Source organism: Phyllostomus discolor, chromosome 4 (assembly GCF_004126475.2).
Source record: "Phyllostomus discolor isolate MPI-MPIP mPhyDis1 chromosome 4, mPhyDis1.pri.v3, whole genome shotgun sequence".
NCBI lineage: Eukaryota > Metazoa > Chordata > Mammalia > Chiroptera > Phyllostomidae > Phyllostomus > Phyllostomus discolor.
Genome location: NC_040906.2, coordinates 182648888 through 182670084, shown reverse-complemented (window position 1 = coordinate 182670084; position 21197 = coordinate 182648888). Strand labels below are relative to the sequence as shown.

The 21197-nt window shown below is 38.6% G+C and overlaps 1 pseudogene; it reads left to right on the top strand.

Moving 5' to 3' along the window:
* Positions 1-15383: 15383 nt before the first annotated feature.
* LOC114494463 lies at positions 15384-18629 on the top strand (annotated as a pseudogene).
* The last annotated feature ends 2568 nt before the right edge of the window (positions 18630-21197 follow it).

Below are 21197 nucleotides of genomic sequence, written 5' to 3'. Positions count from 1 at the left end.
GCATTTCCTGTTGACTTCCCACTAGGAAAGATGAGAAATTAACTTGCTTTCTTCTTCTCCCTAGACACACACATACTCTGCGCCATCTCCCTCCCCCCAGTATATCTGTATCATCACTTTGGCTTGATATTTTGGCTTGATTGTCAATTTTTTACATTATTAAAACTACATTAAAGCTATTCACGGCTGAAGATATTATTGATAGCTTTTTTTCCTTCTTATCATTTAATATATATCTTTCCTAAGTGACTTCTTTCTGCTTTTTTTTTCTTACTTTTTTGGGTCTACGTCTTTCATCCCAGAGGCTCTTCTCAGATGCCCGCTGATACCTGCCTGTCTGTGCACACTGAAGCGGAGGATGATAAGAAGCACTCAGTTCATGAGCGGGGCTCTGAACAGTGAGCGTCATTGTCAGGAGATCGGACTGGGCAATTTCATTGTTGATGTTGGTATTTTTAAGACCTTCCTCTGGTCCAGGAAGTTACCCTGAAGGAGAGACCATTTCACTTTTCTGCCTTATGAACAGAGGCCTGGCTTTCAGCACTCTGGGAGTTCCAGTGTCCAGTCTGCTTACACCTTCTCATTGGCCCATTTTTAGCGGGTTGTGCCTTCCTCTCAGCCGTGCCTGAGTATCTCCCAGTCCAGAGTCACTCTCTCCAGAGAACAAGCCCCCAGACTTCCCGCATCTGGGTGAGGGTCAGTTGTCCAGCTATATGGAATGGAGGAGTGGTTTGACTGCTTCTTAACAGTTGTTAGACTACTCCAGGTTATTAAATGAACAAATGGTGCTTGTGGCTAGCAAAAATGCAGCAAAGGGCTAGCCTGAACTGGAAGGGGTAACCCTGAGGACAGCCTACGATTAGTCAAAACAAAATTATGACACCAAAATACCAAAGTTCTAAGTCAGGGGAGACTAATGTGATGGAGAAACACAAGGACAAAAGTTGCAGATTGAATAGCAAGTTTGTTAGATGGGGGAAGAAAATGTAATGAGACTCAAGATGCAGAATGGATTAGTATTTTCTTCCTGCTGCAAGAAGGGCCATAACAGCTGCTTTGTGGAGCGGTTGTGACAGTAACAGATTGTGTAGCCTGTTTTACATTTTAAGCTTTGAATAACTGGTAGTAGTATATCATCTTTAGTTAAGATGTTACCCCATGCACATTTTTTGGCAACAGGCATATTTTTAGGTTACAACCAAGAACACATCTGGAAAATACTTATGAAGGGAGATATATGTTTCTGGAAACAGATACCAGTAGTATATTTTAGCAGGAGCTCGTAGACATCTGTGTCTGAGATGACTCATTATGCTTCCCTTCCTGTCTGCTGCACCTCCAGTGCAGATTCAAACACTCGACAAGGGAGAGTCTAGATAGCGTGAGTCTTAGCGTTCACATCAAAAGGGTAGTGCAAGTAATAATAATAACAGCAATAACAATAATAATACAACCCAAAGTTCCATATATGAATTCACACTTAAAAAGGAAGCATCAATAAAATGTGCAAAAATAAGTGCTATAACTGTGTGTGTTTTAATGGGACTTCTCTTAATTACTAGAAACTGAGTCACCCAAGATAGTATTTTTATACTTTACTTGCAAGTTGCATTCTAGGTACAGTAATAGTTTTCAAGGGCCTGAAGAGAATGCTCCTCAGAAGCCTTTCTGAAATTCACTCTCCTTCCTGGACATCACACATGACAATAGGCAGAAAGGCTGAATGATACCCAAAACCTTCATCTCTCCCAGTCCCTACTTAGATGCAGGCAAATGCTTGACATAGGACCTCAGTTCACTCCAGTTTGGGGGGAAATTTGTCTTTTGAGTCAGGGCAAAAAACATAGGTTATTTTTTTTTTTGCTATATTATTCTATTTATCATGACTACCCAATGCTTTGTTTACATTTTAGTTATAAAATGCCTTATTAAATAATTATCTCACTTCACTTTAGATAAATTTTTTAATCATCTGTTAGTGAACAAAGAAATATTGCTAATTCAGTAAGTGTTCAAAAATCAGTTACAAAACTCATGTTATTGTTTCATCCAAACAAAAATGATAGAAAAGAAATCAGATTACATATTTTTTTAAAAAGGGAAAGATGCCAGGTGGTGATGATGTTGAGGGCCAGTCTATTGTCTCCCTTCTTGACTTGAGCTGCTATTGTTGTCATCTATATCTACGTTCTACTAATTTTAAAATTGTATCAATTTTATTGATAAAAATTACTGGGTTCAACTGAATTTTTAGTAGTATTAAATGCATTTCTGATATTTACACTTACATACCATTGAACATTTTATATCATGTTGAAATTTGCTAGTTTCATCCAATAAATAAATAAATAAATAAAAATAACAGTGATCTAAAACAAAGAATTTCTCACTGTGTACAAATGACAACACTTTGTTCTTGTCAAGTGTGATCATATATGCGTGTATGATAGCAAAAAACTTCTCCAGAAGTGTCGGAGGAGATATTGGCACTCTTCCTTATGTTTGTTTTCACATTGTTAATGTGGTGACCCTGATTTAATTGATTTTCAGTTTTAAATGATAAACCGACCTTGCATTTCGGGGCTAAGCTCAACTTCAGTCATGATGGCCTCTTATTTTCTATTTATTTATTTTGTATTGTTGTTCAATTACAGTTGTCCCCCTTTTCTCCTACGACTCCCCCCTGCCCTACCCATCCCCCACCTCCCACATTCAATCCTCCCCTTCTGCTGTTGTCTTTGTCCATGGTGACCTTTTAAAATATTGTTGGGTTCTATTCTCTACTCCCCAAACACTCTTAATGTCTTGGAGAACATGAGAATGTAGTTCTCTTCATTTTGGTAAAGTCTATCTAATTTGGGGGTGAGGATCATGATGATGTCAAATCAATTTGGGATTCTTTCCCTCCTCATCTAATTTCTGGAAATGTTTGTGTATAATTGAGATTATTTATATCTAAGTGCCTGGTAGGATTTACCAGAGAAGCCTTTGAGCTTCAGGTTTTTTTGCAGGTACATTTTAAATTATGACTTTTATCTCTTTAATACCTATATGGCTTTTCACATCATTTATTTTTTCTTGAGTAAGCTTTTTCAGCTTTTGTGTTTCAAGGGAAAAACTGACTTCATTTTAGTTATCAGATTTATTGCCATTGTGTTTTCCGTAATAATTCCTTGCTGTCTTTTTAATATCTGTAGGGCACACAATGGTGTTCTCTCATTCCCAATATTGATGATTTGTGTCTTCTCTCCTTTAGTTTCCTAACCAATGTATTCAGAAGTTCTATTATCATTTAGAAAATGATCATAAAGGGACTTATTTAGGAAAAAGAAGATCAAAACTATGAACATTAAAATGACAACAAATTCACAACTGTCAACAACTGAATCTAAAAAACAGAAACAAACTATGCAAACAGCTAGAACAGGAATAGAAGCATAGATATGGAGATCATTTGAGGGTTATCCACTGGGAATGGGAATGGGGAGAATCAGGAAAAGGGTGCAGGGATTTAGAAGCATAATTTGGTAGGTACAGAATAGACAGGGGGACATTAAGAATAGTATAGGAATGAAAAAGCCAAAGAACTTATATATATGACCCTTGGACATGAACTAAGGGAGGGGATTGCTGGAGGGAAGGGGGGAACCACACAAAGGGGGGCAAAGTGAGAAAATTGGGATAACTGTAATAGCATAATCAATAAAATATATTTAAAATAAAAAAATAAAAAAAGCTTTTAATTTCAATGAAGCTTTTAGTTTCATTGATTTTTCTATGCTGTCATTATTTTTATTTTATTAATGCCAGCCTTTGTCTTTATCATTTTCTTACTTCTTCATACTTTAGGTTTAATTTGCTCTTCTCTTTTCTAGTTTCTTAAGCTGGAAATTTAGATAACTGGTTTGAATTTTTTTCTTCTCTTTTACTGTAAGCCTGTGATAAGTTATCTTCTTACCACTGCCCTTTCTGCATTCTATAAGTTTTGATATGTTGGTTTTAATTTTTACTCCATTCAAAATATTTTCTAATATTTTCTTGTGATTTCCTCTGTTCCATGACTTACTAGAATACATTTTACTGGTGTTTTTCAGTGATTGATTTCTAGTTTAATGCATTTGTGGTCAGACACCAAAATTTTGTAGAATTTGGATCTTTTTAGACTTATCAAAACCTGTTATGTGGCTCAGAATGTGGTCTCTTTTGGTGGCTGTCCCTGTGCTCTTGAAAAGAACATGCACCTTTGTTGGGTGGAGTGCTCAGTAAACCCTGATTAGGAGTAGCTGGCTGACGGCGATGTTCAAGTGTTCTAACTCTCACAATGACCCGTCTAGAGCCTCTATCAAATGTCGAGGAAGAGGTGTACTGGTGGTTTTGCTTCTTTCTTCTTTGAGCTTTATCATTTTTTGGTGTATTTTGAAGTTCTGTGTCTAGATGAATATATCTTATAATTTTTACATGTTCATGCTGAACATATTAATGCTTATCATTAAGTAACATCCTTCTTTATTCCTGATAGTATTTCATGCTCTGAAATCTACCTTGCCTAGTAGAAATTATCAATTCTAATTTTCCTTTGAATAATGTTAGCATGATACATATACTTTTTATCATTCTACTTTTCACCTCTCTGCTGCAAGTGTCATTGTCTTTATAGCTAAAGCAGGTTTTCTCTTGCAAACAGTATAGTTGTCCCTTATTTTTTATTGAATCAAATAATTTTAACTATATGATTTCTCTCATGTGTGGGATATAAAACAAATGCATGGACATAGACAGCAATGTGGTGGCTGCAAGAGGGAAGTAGTGTGGGATGGGCCTAATATGTGGTGACAGAGGATGGTTTGGCTGTAGGTGGCGGGCACACAGTGCGCTATATAGATCTAGTATCATAGAAATGTACACTTGAAATCTATATGATCTTATTACCAAATGTCACCCCAATAAGTTTCATTTAAAAAAAAAAGAAAAAAGAGCCCTGGCTGGTGTAGCTCAGTGGATTGAGGGCGGGCCTGTGAACCAGAGGGTCAAGGTTTGATTCCCAGTCTAGGGCACATGCCTGTGTTGCAGGCCAGGTCCCCAGCAGGGGGAGCGGGAGAGGCAACCACACATTGATGTTCTCCCTCTCTCCTTCCCTTCCCCTCTAAAAATAAATAAATAAAATCTTTAAAAAAAAAAGAAAGAAAAATAATTTTTGCTCTTCAATGGAGTGCTAGGTCATTTATATTTAATTAAATAATTAATACATTAGTTTAAACCTACTGTTTTGTCATTTGTTTTCTGTTTGTCTTATCTGATTTCTGTTTCTTTTGGTCTGCCTTTTTAAATTAATTTAGTAGTTTTCAAGATTTCATTCTATCTCTTCTATTGATTTATTAGCTCTAAAATATTTTAAGTATTTGTTCTAAGTTTACAATGTAAGTATTTAATTTGTACCAGTCTACCTTCAAATAACTTCTTACAATGGTATACTTTCATTTTCTCTTCCTAGCCTTTATTGGAAACTTTTTTGTCATGTATTTTACTTCCACATGTGTTATTAATCCCACAATATGTTATTTTGCTTTAGATCATCGGTGATCTTTTGAGTGGGTTTTTAATGGGGAAATAGTATTTTATATTCACCCACACTTGTATAATTTCTGGTATTTTTCACCCCTTTGTATATATCCAGATTTCCATCTGGTATCATTTCCCTCCTACCTGAAGAACTTTCTTTAACATTTCTTGTAGTGCAGGTCTATAATAAATAAATTCTTTCAGTTTTGCTTGTCTGAAAAGAACCCCCCCCCCCCCACATTCTTTTTTACAAAAGCTATTTTCATTGGATAAAAAAATCTAGGGTGAGATTATTATTGTCCCCTTCCCACCACCCCCTGTACTTTAAAGATATGCTTCCTTTGTCTTGTGATGTTGACACGGTTTGGATGTTTGGATCTGTGAGGTTTCTGATGAACATTCTTATGTAGGTAGTATGCCTTTCCTCCTCGCTGCTTTGAAGATTTTCTCATTATCACTGGTTTTCAGCAAATTATACCAGCAATTACTGGTATAATTTTCTCTTTTTTTTTACTTGAAATTTGTTGAAATTCTTGGATTTATGGATCTGTAGTTTTCATTATATTTGGAAATTTATTGGTGTTTATTGGTGACTTTTTCTATGCCCTTGTCTTTTCTGGGGCTCCAATTAAATATGTTTAGACAGGTTGGTATTTTTCACATGTCACTGTGCTGTTTATCATTTTCTGTCTTTTATTTCCTTATACTTTGTTTTGGATAGGTTCTGTTGCTAGTTCTTTCAGTTCACTATTTTTTTTTTAATCTCTGCGGTGTCTAATATGCTGTTCATTCCCACCAGTGTAATTTTCAATTCAGATATTGTATTTTATATTTAGAAATTATGTTCAGTTTTTTTACACTTTCAATTTCTCTTATCATGATCCTACTATTTTTTAAATATCATATTTGTACCATATTTCTAATATCATATTTATAATAGATGTTCTGGGGTGGGGAAGAGTAGGTTTCCAGTTGTTCGTATGGAAGAAGACAGGCAGGTTATAATTATGACAACAGCTTTTTAACTCAGGGTTTTGTATACTCACAACTGTAAACCCACTTTTGCCCACCCCTATATAATCTAACATTAATGGTTTCACTACAGAATTCAGTATTGTGCTGGCAGCTTTCCAATACTTAGAAATAGTTTTCTCCTATAGTTTTCAATGTTAGATATTTATGGCTAGAAGTTCATTTTGATTCATTACATCCTCATGGCAGAATTCCACGTATTCATTTTTCATGCTATTATTGTATTCCTTTGTGTTGATGTTTGAGGAGCTTATGTGGGAAAGTTTCCTTGCTTCTAATATCTTTGTAGACACTTCATCTTGTGGGGTGGGCAGGGTGGGAGTGTACACATAGGAGAGGAAGCCTGTTAGATAATTAGGCCTATGGTTTCTGAAGGGAAGGAATCATATTCCTTCCCTTCAGATGATTTTTTACTTACATAATAATCATAATGCATGGCACGTAATCAGCTCCTCCAACACTGTTGGTCAATGAACAAAAAAAGGAAGATATAAAAGAAGGAACATAGAAGAAAGCTATATCATTATAAGTACTATTCTTTTGTCAAATGATGGAAATATATTTTTAAGATCTTGTTACATATTGCCTTCTTACTCTTTAGAAAATGACACCCATTTATATTACTATCATCTATGGAAGCATTTACTCATTTCCTTGGCAGCCTGGCCAACATTGAGCTAAATCATCTTCATGTCTATAAGAACCGATGAACAGCAAATATCCAGAACCATGGATTTGTGCACTAGACCTTTACATTTCTATGCAATTTTCTTGCTAGAATTAGGATCTCTTAATAAAAAAGTTTGCCTGAGACAAATTCAAGTTATTTACACAATTATCCTATCCTATCTTTTTTATTCACTGTTTTTCTTTGAAAGGTGGTAGTTATAAAAATTCTGTATTACTACATTGTTTATTAACCTAATATCAACATCTTATTCTTTTCACATGAGCCATTTATTGGCCATGAAGCTATTAAAATACTCTCAAAATTAATGCCAAAGCATTTTGAAGAGTTTTTAAAGATGTGTGCAAATTAATGTTTTAAAATCATCTAATTTTTTTTCTGAAAATAAGGCAATAAACGAAAATTTTTTCTGACACAAAATAACAGAAATGATGAGTAAAATATAACAAACATCATTGTAACACATACAACTATACTTTAAAACAAGTGAGAGAAAAATCCAGAGAATAAAAATATAAAGGTAACTGAACACAAAAAGAGCGAGTTGATACTTCAGCTTTCTTAGTGGGTATGTGAATCTTGATAAAACAGAGGCTTGGAAATTAACTGAACATAAATCCATGCTGAAATAGCCTGTAGGACTATCTCATACAGAAAGATAAGGAGTTAGAAATTATATTCACATACGGGCAAAAGTAGATTAAAAATTATCTGTCCTGACCACAGGTGGGTGACAAGAAAAACTTTTGGTCTCAGCCAAGGCTCTAGATGAAAAAATAATTTCCTGTAAATTTATCATCACAAACCTGATCACAAAAGTTTAAGGTTTGAAATGCCATCATCTCTGTAGGCTGGGAACTACATACCAAAAAATGAACATAAATTTTGGTGCTAATTATAATTTTGGTCTCAGATCAAATCACGTAGGATTAGCATACATAAAGTCCTGGAAGATAAGCTCACACAACAAATTCACTGTTTGTTGTACAGTTCTGAATTTTAACAAATGCATGGAATCACGAAGCCACACCACCAAGATACAGAATAGTTCCATTTCTCAGAAACTTCTACTGTGCTCCTCCTTTGTAGTCAGTGATTCTCCATACCCCTAACCATTGGTGACCACCAGTTTGTCGAGCATCTCTGTAGTGTTGTCTCTCCCAGACTGCCACATAAATAACATCACATAGAATGTACCCTGTTGCATGTGTAACACGCCCTATTGATATGCATCCATACTGTTGCAGCCATCACTACTCCAGCCTGTTTTTTATTCCTAGTTAGTAGACTTCAATAATTCTAGTATCTGGTCCACTCAGGGTTGTACTGTTCAGATTTCTCTGGTATTTTGAACATTATGTTATGAGGTCCTAGGTCCTATTAAAATCCCGTGGACAATAGTAACTAAAGTCAGTGATCTGTAAACATTCAGACTAAAAGTTTTATCTTGCAGTCTGTGGGCTGGGGTGCCAGTGTGAGGTCGTTGCAATTTTCAAAGCTTTGCAGTGCTGTGTATGTCTACCAGGCATGTGCACCACCATGGGCCAGTCTGGGAATGGACACTGCTTTGCATTATGGTTCAGTTTTCAAAGCCTCTGCAGTGTATTTGTACACACGCACCACACACACTGCCATGGACTGAAGTTGCACCCCAAATATAATTCATATGTTGAAATAACAATCCCCAATATGATGGTATTTGAATATGGGTTCTTTGGAAAACAGTTAGTTTTAGGTGAGGTCATGAGAGTGGGCCCGCGTGAGGAGATTAGTGCCCTTAATAGGAAGAGACACCAGAGAACTTGCTTTCTCTCTCTATCAGGTGAGAAGACATTTGAAGGTGACCATCTGCAAGCCTGGAGGAGAGCTCTCACCACAATCTGACCAAGCTGGCATCATGAACTCCAACTTCCAGCCTCCATCGGGTTAAGCCGTCCAGTCTATGGTACTTTATCATGGTGCCTAAGATGACTAAAGCACGCATCCTACTGATGCTGTTTCTCTGACTAACACAGGTGTCTTCCCTTTTATGATCTGAAACAAATTAAATAACATTTAAATTCTCTGTATTCTGAACACTTCAAAGAATCATCCACAAAACCATTTTTTGTCTGGAGTTTCTTTGATTATTTTCTGGGTTTCTTACATGATTGTTGTCTGTTTAGCTTTTTTCTCTTCTGGGGTCAATTATTTTTAATTTGTAGAACATCATCTATTTCACTCAGGTTTTCAATCTGTGTTGTTTTGTAAAGTATTGTCATATAGTATTTTATGCTCCTTTTTCAATTGTGATTATACCTGCCATTATATTTTACCTTCACATTTAGTGTATCAAAGTGAGATTTCAAAAGAATTTTAACTGGCATATCTGTTCCTGTTCTTAATACCTTTGGTTAATTCCTGGATGACATCTTTCAAATATTGATAAATGATGCTACTGTCTCCCCTTGAAGGTTATTGGTGCACATTTTGCTGTTGTTAAATAAGTTTTGTCTTTCAAATTAATTTGGTTCTTTTAGTACTCCTGTACCTCTGCTTCTATTCTGCTATATTTCTTCAGAAATTCTTTTCTTTCTTTTTTCTGTGCTTTTTGTTTCTTGACACTTTCATTACCAATTTATTTGTTAAAGGTGAATGCTTTATATCTTTTTAGCAGCCTGTATATTAATTTAATGAAACCAGGTAACAGAAACTGTGAAGACTGACCTTGATTCTCTTGCCTAACCACTTAACATATTTAAAATAGTTGTAGTATTTTATGTTTAATATTAATAACTATTTAAAACTCAGCAAAAAGTTTAATGATCTCAGAATAATAAGTTTTTGTGTAGTAGAGACTGCTAACTTTCTCGCAGTAGCTCTTCTTCCTTCCTTTTTAATAATATAAGCTCTTGTCCAGTTAGCACCTACATTTCCCATCCTACCTTGCAAAAAGTGGTGACCAGGGAACAATGGTCTAGCCAATGGAATTGCATGGAAGTGCACTATCATTTCCTTCAAGGGCACTAAATTTCGTACTGAATTTGGGCACACCTGTTTGTCAGACCAAGTGAGTCTTTTAGTATAGGATGCTATAGTTGTATATGCAGTGTCATATTTTAATAGATGTTTATTAAACATATAATATGTGCCAGGCACTATGCTATATATAAAATATAAAGATCATTTTTTACCTTTGAAACTCATATCTGCTGCTCATGGAAGAGACAAATGAGTGAAAAGATAATTTCAATATAAAGTTATCATTTTTACAAAAGCACTGTGCCAGTCAGTTATCAATTTATTGCCTCTCAGCTCCAAGTCCATCCTTCACTGCCTGCATGTGATAGGGAAACATTTATCTCTTGCCAGCTGGCACAATGTTATGGTTTGACAGTAGAGGGCGCTGGAGGGACACTGCAGGTGGTAGGGATGTCTCTTCCTGATTTTGTTGTGCATTCCGGCATTCCTGTCCCTGCTGGGCTAGCCTGCAGGACATCCAGTGGAACTCACCTTCACTGATTTCAGTGATTTCAGTGGTTTTCAGCGGCACCCTGTGGAAGTCTCTGCAGTGAGATCCAAAAGTGCCCCACTAGGTTTTCGGGGGGGAAGTGTGGCAGTGCCTCCTGAGGCAGTTTGCAGGTGAAGTGCTACAGTCACCTTAGCTGGCTCTCCATGGGGGCGTTGGGTGGCATCTCCCTATCTCCAGGCAGCAACTTCTGGCTGAGTTCTGTGGGCACTGTAGCTAGCTTCACACTAGTAAATTCACTGGCACTCTCTCCAGGGTGGCTTTATTACTGTGGGGTTTCTGCTTCCCTACTAAACCCTGACTTACAAGCACTCTTATTTTATCTTAACCGTAAATAAACTAGTTGGCCCTAAATTAACAATGACATATAGAACACTATTTATATGGAGTTTCCTTATATGCCACAATACCTGTATTTGCATGGTTTTCCTCTTTGCTTAATAATGTAGACTATACCTTAAATAATCAGTTTTTTGTAATTGACTTTTCACCCATAGGGAATCACTATTAATTTCTTTTTGTCTGAACAATGTACCTGAAAGATCCATTTGCATATCACCTAAAAATAAATTTTGAGAAAATAGTAGAGAGTGCATCATGCCAGAGGAACTTATTTTCTTAGTTAAGAAATGAGTGAATTATAAATTTAACCCAAAAGTTCAACAGTCCATTGGCCTTGGGGATTAAGTTTGTGAAAAATGGGTTATTGATCAGTCAACACTCCACTTCGCTGCCGCATGGATACTGGGGTTTCAGTATAGACCTTGTATGTGCAGACACAGGAGTTCAGGAGCCAGGTGAGTGAGGCTGAATTCATTGTTTCTTTAAAATATCAGTCATGGAATAGCATTTTACATCTTCTGGAAGCAAGTACTCAGGGGCATTATCTGTACTAATTTTGTAAAAAATTACTACTACAGCAGTTTGAGGCAATGCATTCCAGACTTCAGTAACACAGCAACACTCCACGTGGATCCTACAGTGTGAAACATACAGTGGGACACAAAGATGAACCCAGTTCCTGCCCTTACGGAGTTCATATTCCAAAAAGAGGTCATGTACATAACAAAGAGAACTTAGGACAAGGCCAAATGAGTGACAAATGAGGAGCGTGGCAGCCATGAGAAAGGCCCTCCCAACCCTCCAGCTGCAGGGAGTTTAGCTGACCCAGGCCCTGCTGCCCAGCACTGACAGCCATCACAGCTTTTATGCTGAAACCACACTTCCTATGGGCTGCTCTCAGCCAACAGCTGACAGTGGCAGCGGTACCAAGGCAGGCCACTTCTGGGAGAAGCCACACTCCTGTGATGGAAGACTTTGGCTTGAGATCCTACCAAACTTTTCTTAGAACTGTACTGCATCCAGCTTTCCTTCCTTCTTTCTCTCTTCACTCATCTTAGCTGGCACTCCATGGGAGAGTTGAGTGCCATAGTCTTATGGCTCATCCATCCTCCCTGGACTCCCTCCCCATTTTTTTTCAGAGATATTTTCTCTAGTAAAGATGTTGCACATTTAATTCCATCATGGCTCTATTTTTTGGAGGACTCAGACTTATACACAGACAAGTGACATGTATAAAAATATAGACAGAAATCTTCATTCTGAAAATTCACTTCCAAGACAGTATCTTTTAATTAGGATCCTGAAGGGAGAGTTGGATTTTGGTAGGAGAAATAAAGGACAGGACTGCGTTATGGGAGAGCAAATGACAGTTACAGCAAGTAGCCCATTGTGGCCTGAATGTAAAATGTATAACAGAATAAAATGAAGACAAAGGTATACAAAGCAAGGTGGGTAATGGAAAGTTCTCAGAGATTGTGCTAAGAAATTTAGTTAATTCTTAGTCATTTTAGCATTCTGAATAGAAAAGCAGAATAAGCTTATCTCAGACAGGAGGCTTTTGGCTGCAAGGAAAACCCAATTTAAAGTCACTTTAAGACATCTGGTCAAACTGACAGCATAGGTAAACATGGCTCGCCTCCTCCCACAACCACATCAAAATTATAACTAAATATAGAACAACCATCACTCTGACTGGCAGAAACTGAGTTGAATGGAAGTTTGATAACTATGAGATTAAGGAACCCACATCCATCCAGACTGGTAGGAGGGGTAGAGATGTGGAATGGGCTGTTCCCACACCCACATGTGTTGGATAAGAATTCCAGAGGGATATATTGAAAGCGAGGAGTCCCAGCTCCACACCAGGCCCCACAACCCATGGTTCCAGTGGCAGGAAGATAAGTCCCTGTAATTTCTGGCTTCAAAAACCAGTGGGGATTGAGTCAGTGGAAGAAACATCTGGAGTCCCAAGTTCCTCTTAAAGAACCCACACAGGGACTTACTCAGACTCCCTCCATCTGAGCTCCATACCAGGGTAGCACCTTGAAAGGCACCAGTGGTATACAGGGAGAAAGTGAAGTGTCTGGCATCAAGGTGAGAGCTGGGGGACAGCTTTCACCCAGACAGAAAGGTGGGCAGAGTCCACTGTCCTTTTTCTGAGTCCTTCCCCCACAGAACCACATATCCGGTAGGCTGGTACCGTATTTGAGACTCCATCAACTTGGCTAACACTCTTTGCCCTACCCTGAAGATTCCCTGAGATTCCATCCCACCCAAATTACAAGCCCATCCAAGCTGTTAATAGAGGCTATTCCATATGAATGGCTGGTCTACACTCATGCTTCACAACATCATGAATCTCCTCAAACAAACAACAGCCAGCCTCAATGAGGCCCCAACCCCTGTACCTCTTGCTAAGTGGACCTAGGCCTGGCACTAGCAACAGCCAGCTTAGATTCACAGCCTGACTTCACCTGGAAACCTTCAAGCCAGCACAAGTAGCAGCCATCTCACATTGCTGTATAGTTTGTGTAGGGTTGTTCTGGGCAGAACACAGGCGGGTGCTGACCTTGGCCTGTACCACCAGGGATACCCTAGAGCCTGCATGCCCAGTGGATGGCTACAGACCATGCCGGAGCACCACCACCCTGTCCCTGAACAGCTAATCCTCCATGGAGTGTGGAGGTTGATGGTCAGTGGTCATAGTCAGTCCTTGCAGCTGACTGGCCTGGGTAAATCCCTCCCATTGACCTGCCAATAGCAATCAAGTTTCAATTGCAAGAGGAGGGCGTACTCAGCCCACATGAAAGGCACATCTCGAGTACTCAGCTTGGGTGCTATGGGAGGCTGTGTCACTGGACCCTACAGGACGCCCACTACATTAGGCCACACTACCAAGACATAGAGTCAAAGAAGCTCTACCTAATACATAGAAACAAACACAGGGAGACTGCTAAAATGAGGAGATAAAGAAACATGGCCCAAATGAAAGAACAGACCAAAACTCAAGAAAAAAAAAAAAAACTAAACAAAATGGGTATAAGCAATCTATCAGATGAATAGTTCAAAACACTGGTTATAAGGATGCTTGCAGAACTTAGTGAGGACTTCAACAGCATTAAAAAAAGTCCAATCAGAAATGAAGGATACACTAACTGAAATAAAGAACAATTTATAGGAAAACAACTGTAGAGTGAATGAAGCTGAGAATCAAATCAATGACTTGGAACATAAGGAAGCAAAAACAACTAATCTGAACAACAAGAAAAAAAAGAATCCAAAAACAAAACAAAACAAAAAATGGATAGTGGAAGCAGCCTCTAGGACAACTTCAAATATTCCAACATTCACATCATAGGGGTGCCAGAAGGAGAAGAGAAGGAGCAAGAAATTGGAAATCTATTTGAAAGAAACTTCTCCAATTTGGTGAAGGAAATAGACATGCAAGTCCAGGAAGCACTGAGAGTGAGGTTCAAACCAAATGGATGCAAAGAGGCCCACTCTAAGTCACATCATAGTTAAAATGCCAAAGGTTAAAAATAAAGAGAGAATCTTAAAAGCAGCAAGAGAAAAGCAGTTAGTTACCTACAGGGGAGTTCCCATAAGACTCTTATCTGACTTCTCAAAAAATACTTTGCAGGCTAGAAGGGATTGGCAAGAAATATTGAAAGTGATGAAAACCAGAGACCTGTAGCCAAGATTGCTCTACCCAGGAAAGATACCATTTAGAATCAAAGGGCAATTAAAGAGCTTCCCAGACAAGGAAAAACTAAAGGAGTTCATCATCACCAAACCATTATTATATGAAATGTTAAAGGGACTTATTTATAAAAAGATCAAAATCATGTACAATAAAATGTCAATAAATACATATCTATCAACAATTGACTCTAGCAAGCAAACTAAGCAAACAAAAACAAAGACAGAATCACAGACGTGGAGAGCAATTTAATGATTGCCAGATGGGAGGGGATTGTGGGAGAGTGGGTAAAGAGGTGAGGGGATTAAGACGTACAAACATGTAGTTACAGAATAGCCATGGGAATGTACAGTATAGGAAAGGGAGTAGCCTAAGAACTTATATGCATGACCCATGGACATGAACAATGGTGAGGAGATTGCCTGAGTGAGTAGGGGATGCTGGGTGGAGGGGGCAAAGGGGAAAAATTTAGACACTGTAACAGCATAATCAATAAAATATAATTTAAAAACAAAGTGACTTTAAACAGATTTTATTGGCTCACATTCAATTTAATTTAATGCTATTTTACAAGGACCCAGGTTTTCCACCTCTGCTCATCACTTTTCAAAATGAAAACACATCAGTGGTGTGTTCCTTCCCCAAATCCCTGCAATGTTGAGGGCCCCAGCCAAAGAGCCAAACCTTTTCTTTCTCATTGTTTATCAGCTTCATGTTGTGTTAATAATTGTCTGAGCTGATACAAGTAACTAGAGCTTATAAGTACTGAGTGCTTCCTATGTGTCAGGAACTATTCTGAACACCTTGTATATTTATTCCTATAATGTTCTCAACAATTGTGATAGGTACCATTATTGTCATCTTTTTATAATTAAGGAAACTGAGGCCCAGAGGATGTAGGTTATGCGTTTCAAGTTGCTTAGCTGTGAATAGTGGCCAAACCCAGGGTTCTAACCCAAGCAGCCTGACTAAAAAGACTGACTTGGAGCCTCTAGACTAATCCTTTGGTATCAACAGGAATGCACTTGACACTCAAGCATAAGCTCAAAAGCTGTTACGCTCAAAACAATGCAACTGTTAAAATATTTTCCATTCTTTTTTACCAACATAGTTAAAATAGACTCTGTAGGTGTGAAAACCCCCAAATTTAACTTGGTAATGAAACCCACCCAAACTAAGGTGTTGTTGGGCAGTAGATAGTAATATCTACCAACCAGATGGGGGGCCAGCTTGTTTTGAGTTTCGAGTCTGTAGGGATTCCTTTGACAAACACAATTTATAGTGGTTAAATCTTTCGTTTGGATTTCTACCCAAGAGGAGCTTACCCAGGATTGCTACTATGCAAACAATGATCAGTTTCTTAATTCCAAAGTACTGGGCTGAAGGCAGCACCATTTCGAACGTGCAGTGGCTGCGGGCTTGGAGAGGGCCCGGTAGTGCTGCTGGCTTGAGCATCCTGCGGTGTTGTTTGGCTTTCTCCTTTCCAGTACCGTCTCCATACGGAGGCACAGAGCCGCAGACATATCTTTAGGGTTGGCTGCGGGCCGGAGGCGAAGCCCTCCGATGATGTGGAAGGGAAACCTGAAGCAAGTCAGAATTGAGAAAAACCCAGCCCATCTGCGAGCTCTTGAATCAGCAGCGGCGAGTGAGCCAGCGGCTGCCATGGCGCTTGTGCTGGCTGGGGAGGCCACACCACCCACTCCTGCTCCGGTGGAGGGGCGCCCGGAGGAGGCAGTGGGCCTCACCGTCGATATCAAGAGCTTCCTCAAGCCGGGCGAGAAGACGTACACGTAGCACTACTGCCTCTTCATGGGCAACCTGCCTACCGATATCACAGAGGAGGACTTCAAGCAGCTCTTCAAGCATTACGGTAAGCCTAGTGAGGTCTTCATCAACCGCGACCGCGGCTTCAGCTTCATCCGCCTGGAATCCAGAATGCCAGCTGAAATTGCAAAAGCAGAGCTTGATGGCACCATTTTGAAGAGCAGATCTCTCCGGATTCGTTTTGCTACACATGGAGCAGCCCTAACTGTCAAGAACCTTTCTCCAGTTGTTTCCAATGAGCTTCTAGAGCAAGCATTTTCCCAGTTTGGTCCAGTAGAGAAAGCCGTTGTGGTGTGGATGATTGTGGTAGAGCTACAGGAAAAGGTTTTCTAGAATTTGCAGCAAAACCTCCTGCACGAAAGGCTCTGGAAAGGTGTGGTGATGGGGCATTCTTGCTAACAATGACCCCATGGCCAGTCATTGTAGAGCCAATGGAGCAACTTGATGATGAAGATGGCTTGCCAGAGAAGCTAATGCAGAAAACTCAACAATATCATAAAGAACGAGAACAACCACCACGTTTTGCTCACCCTGGGATGTTTGAATTTGAGTATGCATCTTGATGGAAAGCTCTTGATGAAATGGAGAAGCAGCAGCGTGAGCAGGTTGACAGAAACATCAGAGAAGCTGGAGGCACAAATGGAAGCAGCCAGGCACGAGCGCCAGTTAATGCTGATGAGGCAAGATCTCATGAGGCATCGAGAAGAACTGAGATGCCTGGAAGAAGTCAGGAACCAAGAGCTGCAAAAACGAAAGCAAATACAACTGAGACATGAAGAAGAGCATTGTCGTCGTGAGGAAGAAATGATTCAACAAAGAGAACAGGAGGAACTGAGGTTACAGCAAGAAGGCTTGAAGCCAAATTATATGGAAAATAGAGAACAGGAAATGAGAATGGGTGATATGGGTCCCCGTGGAACAATAAACATGGGAGATGCATTTAGCCCAGCACCTGCTGGTAACCAAGATCCTCCTTCAATGATGGGTATGAATATGAACAACAGAGGAACTATACCTGGCCCACCAATAGGTCCTGATCCTGCTATGGGACCAGAAGGAGCAGCAAATATGGGAACTCCAATGATGACAGATAATGGAGCAGTGCCCAATGATAGATTTCCGCAAGGACCACCATCTCAGATTGGGATCACCTATGGGTAGTAAAACAGGTTCTGAAACCCCTCAAGCACCCATTAGTGGTGTAGGTCCTATTAGTGGTGGTCCTGGTGGTTTTGGTAGAGGAAGCCAAGGGGGCAACTTTGAAGGCCCTAATAAGTGTCGTAGATATTAAACATTTCTAAATCATAACTAGAGAAGAAAATTCAGTGGTATGCCTTTACACTTTAACCTGTTACCTTGGAAGACATGGTTTTATTGTTAATGTATGTGGAATTTAAAGTATTTCTTTTGTAAAACTTAAGGTTTTTGTATTTTTCTTTATTCATGAGCTTTGTAGATTAGAATGGTAATGCTTATGCTCATCATTGTGAATGTTAACATGTGTTTGTGACCTTAGATAAAGAAATATGCCATAGTACTGTGAAATCTATGTAGTTACTTGAATAAAAAAAAGAAATAATTTTGGAGAATTTACAAATGTTATTAGTGGTATTCTCTTACAGTTTTAATAAACTTTCCTGTAACAGTAGTACTTGAGTTGCTTTAACTAATCCCATTCATTTAAAAATGAAAATAAAAATGAAAATAGACTTTCTGTTTTTTAGTTTGTCCAAGTAGCACTGAAGATAGCAGCTTAGCAGCTTCGTGAAAGCTCATGTCAGTAAGGCTCGGGCCTGGGAGTTTACATGTGTAAACCATTGATGTTCTGTGAAACGAGAGTTGCTGTCAAATTTCATATAGATTCTGAATATTCAGATATTCTGAGAGGAATATTAAGGATATCTATGTCCTGTGCTGATTTTTTTTTTCAAATAAATCTTTCAGTCTTAGAAAACAAAAACAAAAACAAAAACAAATTCCAAAGTACTTTGAAGCAAATAGGTTTTTTATCTAGTCTATTAATTTTTATTGGTTTATTAAATATGTGGGATGAGATCTGTGGAAGTGAATTCATAACTTGCTTTTGGTAAAATTCCATTTTCTGCAATATTTTGTCTCTAGATCAACAAAAAGTGCAGTGGTAATATCTTTCCAGAGGCAAAATTGGTCTGGATTTTTTCCCTCTTGCAAAACTTTAGACTCTGAAGAAATATTTTATGATGCTTCTTGAAGGAACAGGTACATTTACTGCCAAATAGCTCTTCATGAACGACATGCAAATACAGCAGAGTAAGCGAGATAATTCTCTTTCATTTGAAAAACACTTTCTTAATTATGTGAACTTGTTTGGAAGAATATGAAATGCTCTGCATTTAGTTCTGTAAGAAGTTTGGCTGTGACATTTATGATGTAATCATAGCCAGGAGTTGAAAATTATATTAATATCGAATGTAAAACCAGTTTTCCTCTCTTCTATATATTTTTAATAAATGAAAATGTTAATTAAAACTGATCACAAAGAATAATGTTGGCTTCTTTACAAAGCAGATCCTTTCAAGATGAAAAGGTGTTCCCGGTAGCAATAGGGTCTACATGCTTATTTGTTTAAAAATGAGACATCAGTAGATTTTCGATCTTTTTTCCCTGAAGCCTGTTGTCAATTTGCCTGTTCTCTGTGAGTTACAATTGGGTCACATACCCATTCCTTAACTGATGAATGGCAAGGGTGTGGCATTACCAATTAGACCAATCAGACCAGACAACTTCTCCTTGAGCAATTGGGCTATTTGAAAAATAAATGGATAAATAATTATAATGGGAGATCTGTTAGGAGAAAGTTGAGAAAACTCTGCCAAGGCAACCAACAGCATTCACTAAAATGGTAGAGAAATTTCATGAAGAGACTTTCAGGGAGAGTATAGAAACAGAAAGCAGCAGTCACAAGGACTGATAACCAAAGTAATGACAATAAAATGAATAAATGGATAGGCTATAAACCTTAATTTAAAACACACACACAAGAAATACAGAATCAAAAAGGTATAATGTAAGAGAATTCAAAAGAAGAAAGACTTTTACAGAAGAGGAGTGGGACAATGAGGCAGTTAAAGCCTAGGTTTTGGCGTCAGGCTGCCTAGTAACTGACGCCACCTCCAGCTTTAACTAGCCACACTTGCTTAAGGAATAAGGCTATGATCCAGATTGGCTAAGCACTGTGAACTTTGGCACCATGAACTTCACAGCTGACTCCACCTATTAGGTATGTTACCTTGAACTCTCAAAGCCTTGCTTTCATCATCAGAATTATATATTTTGTGTCCTTATTCATTATCAACTATTGTTTGTGGGCCTGTTTTCTTTTGACATCAGTAAACATTATTTTGTACTGTAAATTCAAAATGTACAATTGTGATATATGCTATAAAAAGATACTTCTTGTGGTGATGAAATGTGGTTTTTTAAAAGAATTTTAGCTGTGCTTGGCAGAGAATAAGGTGCCAAAGAAATGATAGCTGTGAGTTTGTCATGTAAATAGGAAATTGTTGACTTTGATGATTAGGACACCCTGGGTAGCCTTTGAGAACCAGATTCACTGTAACACTGTAATCAACAGGAAAAAAAAGTAGGAGCTAAATGAGGAAGTTGATGTAAGAAATCTCTGCTATAAAATATGGCAAGGGCAGATATGCTTCTATTTCTATTCAGGATAGAGAAGCAGGGATTAAAGACCACCAACACCATTTATCAAGTTGGCACAAATAGGTCTGTATCTTCCTGCCAAGTTATGAAATCTTTGACTTGGCTACATTGAAAAAAACTATTTTTTTCTTCTGGAATCACTTTCTTTAGGAAATGTTCCCAACTTAATTCCTCCAATTTTCTCACTGGTCACCACAAATAGAAGGACTCTCTCCTGTACCTTAAACTAACCTGAAAATAGAGGCGAACCAGCAATTGTACAGATAGATACACCGACATAGATGCAAACAACCAGTGTTGTCTCTAACTTTTAGGAATTTATGGCTGGTGGTAGCTGGGGCATGATTTAGCTAAAGGCCACCCCCCAAAAATGTGGTGATAAAAGTATGCACCGGAGACAGCACAGTGGAGGACAGCCAGGAAGGGGTCTGGGCTCTGGAGGCACTCAGGTATAAGGTAGTCAGAGGTAGAGGAAGGAGAGTGAGGGAGAGAAAGAGAGCTAGAGCAAGGACTTTCCTGGCCAAAGGGATTGGATCAATGGGCCAAGGTATCACCTGGTACAAATTCAAGAAACACCTGACCCTCAGTTCACCATGTTTTCTGTATGGACTCTCACCAGCCCTTCTTTCAAGCTATAGCTCCATGAAAACCTGTTAGGTTCACCTTGCACAGATATGGCAGAAATGATTAGCTAGAATTTCTCAAAAGGAAATAAATTTTGTTACCTACAAACCGTGAAGAGTCAATGTCTTTGGCTTCAACAGTAGCAGAAAGAACATGGTCTGGATTTGGCTCAACTTGGCAAAGAACATCTTAGAGGGATGGAAAAAAAAAAGAATAGGGAC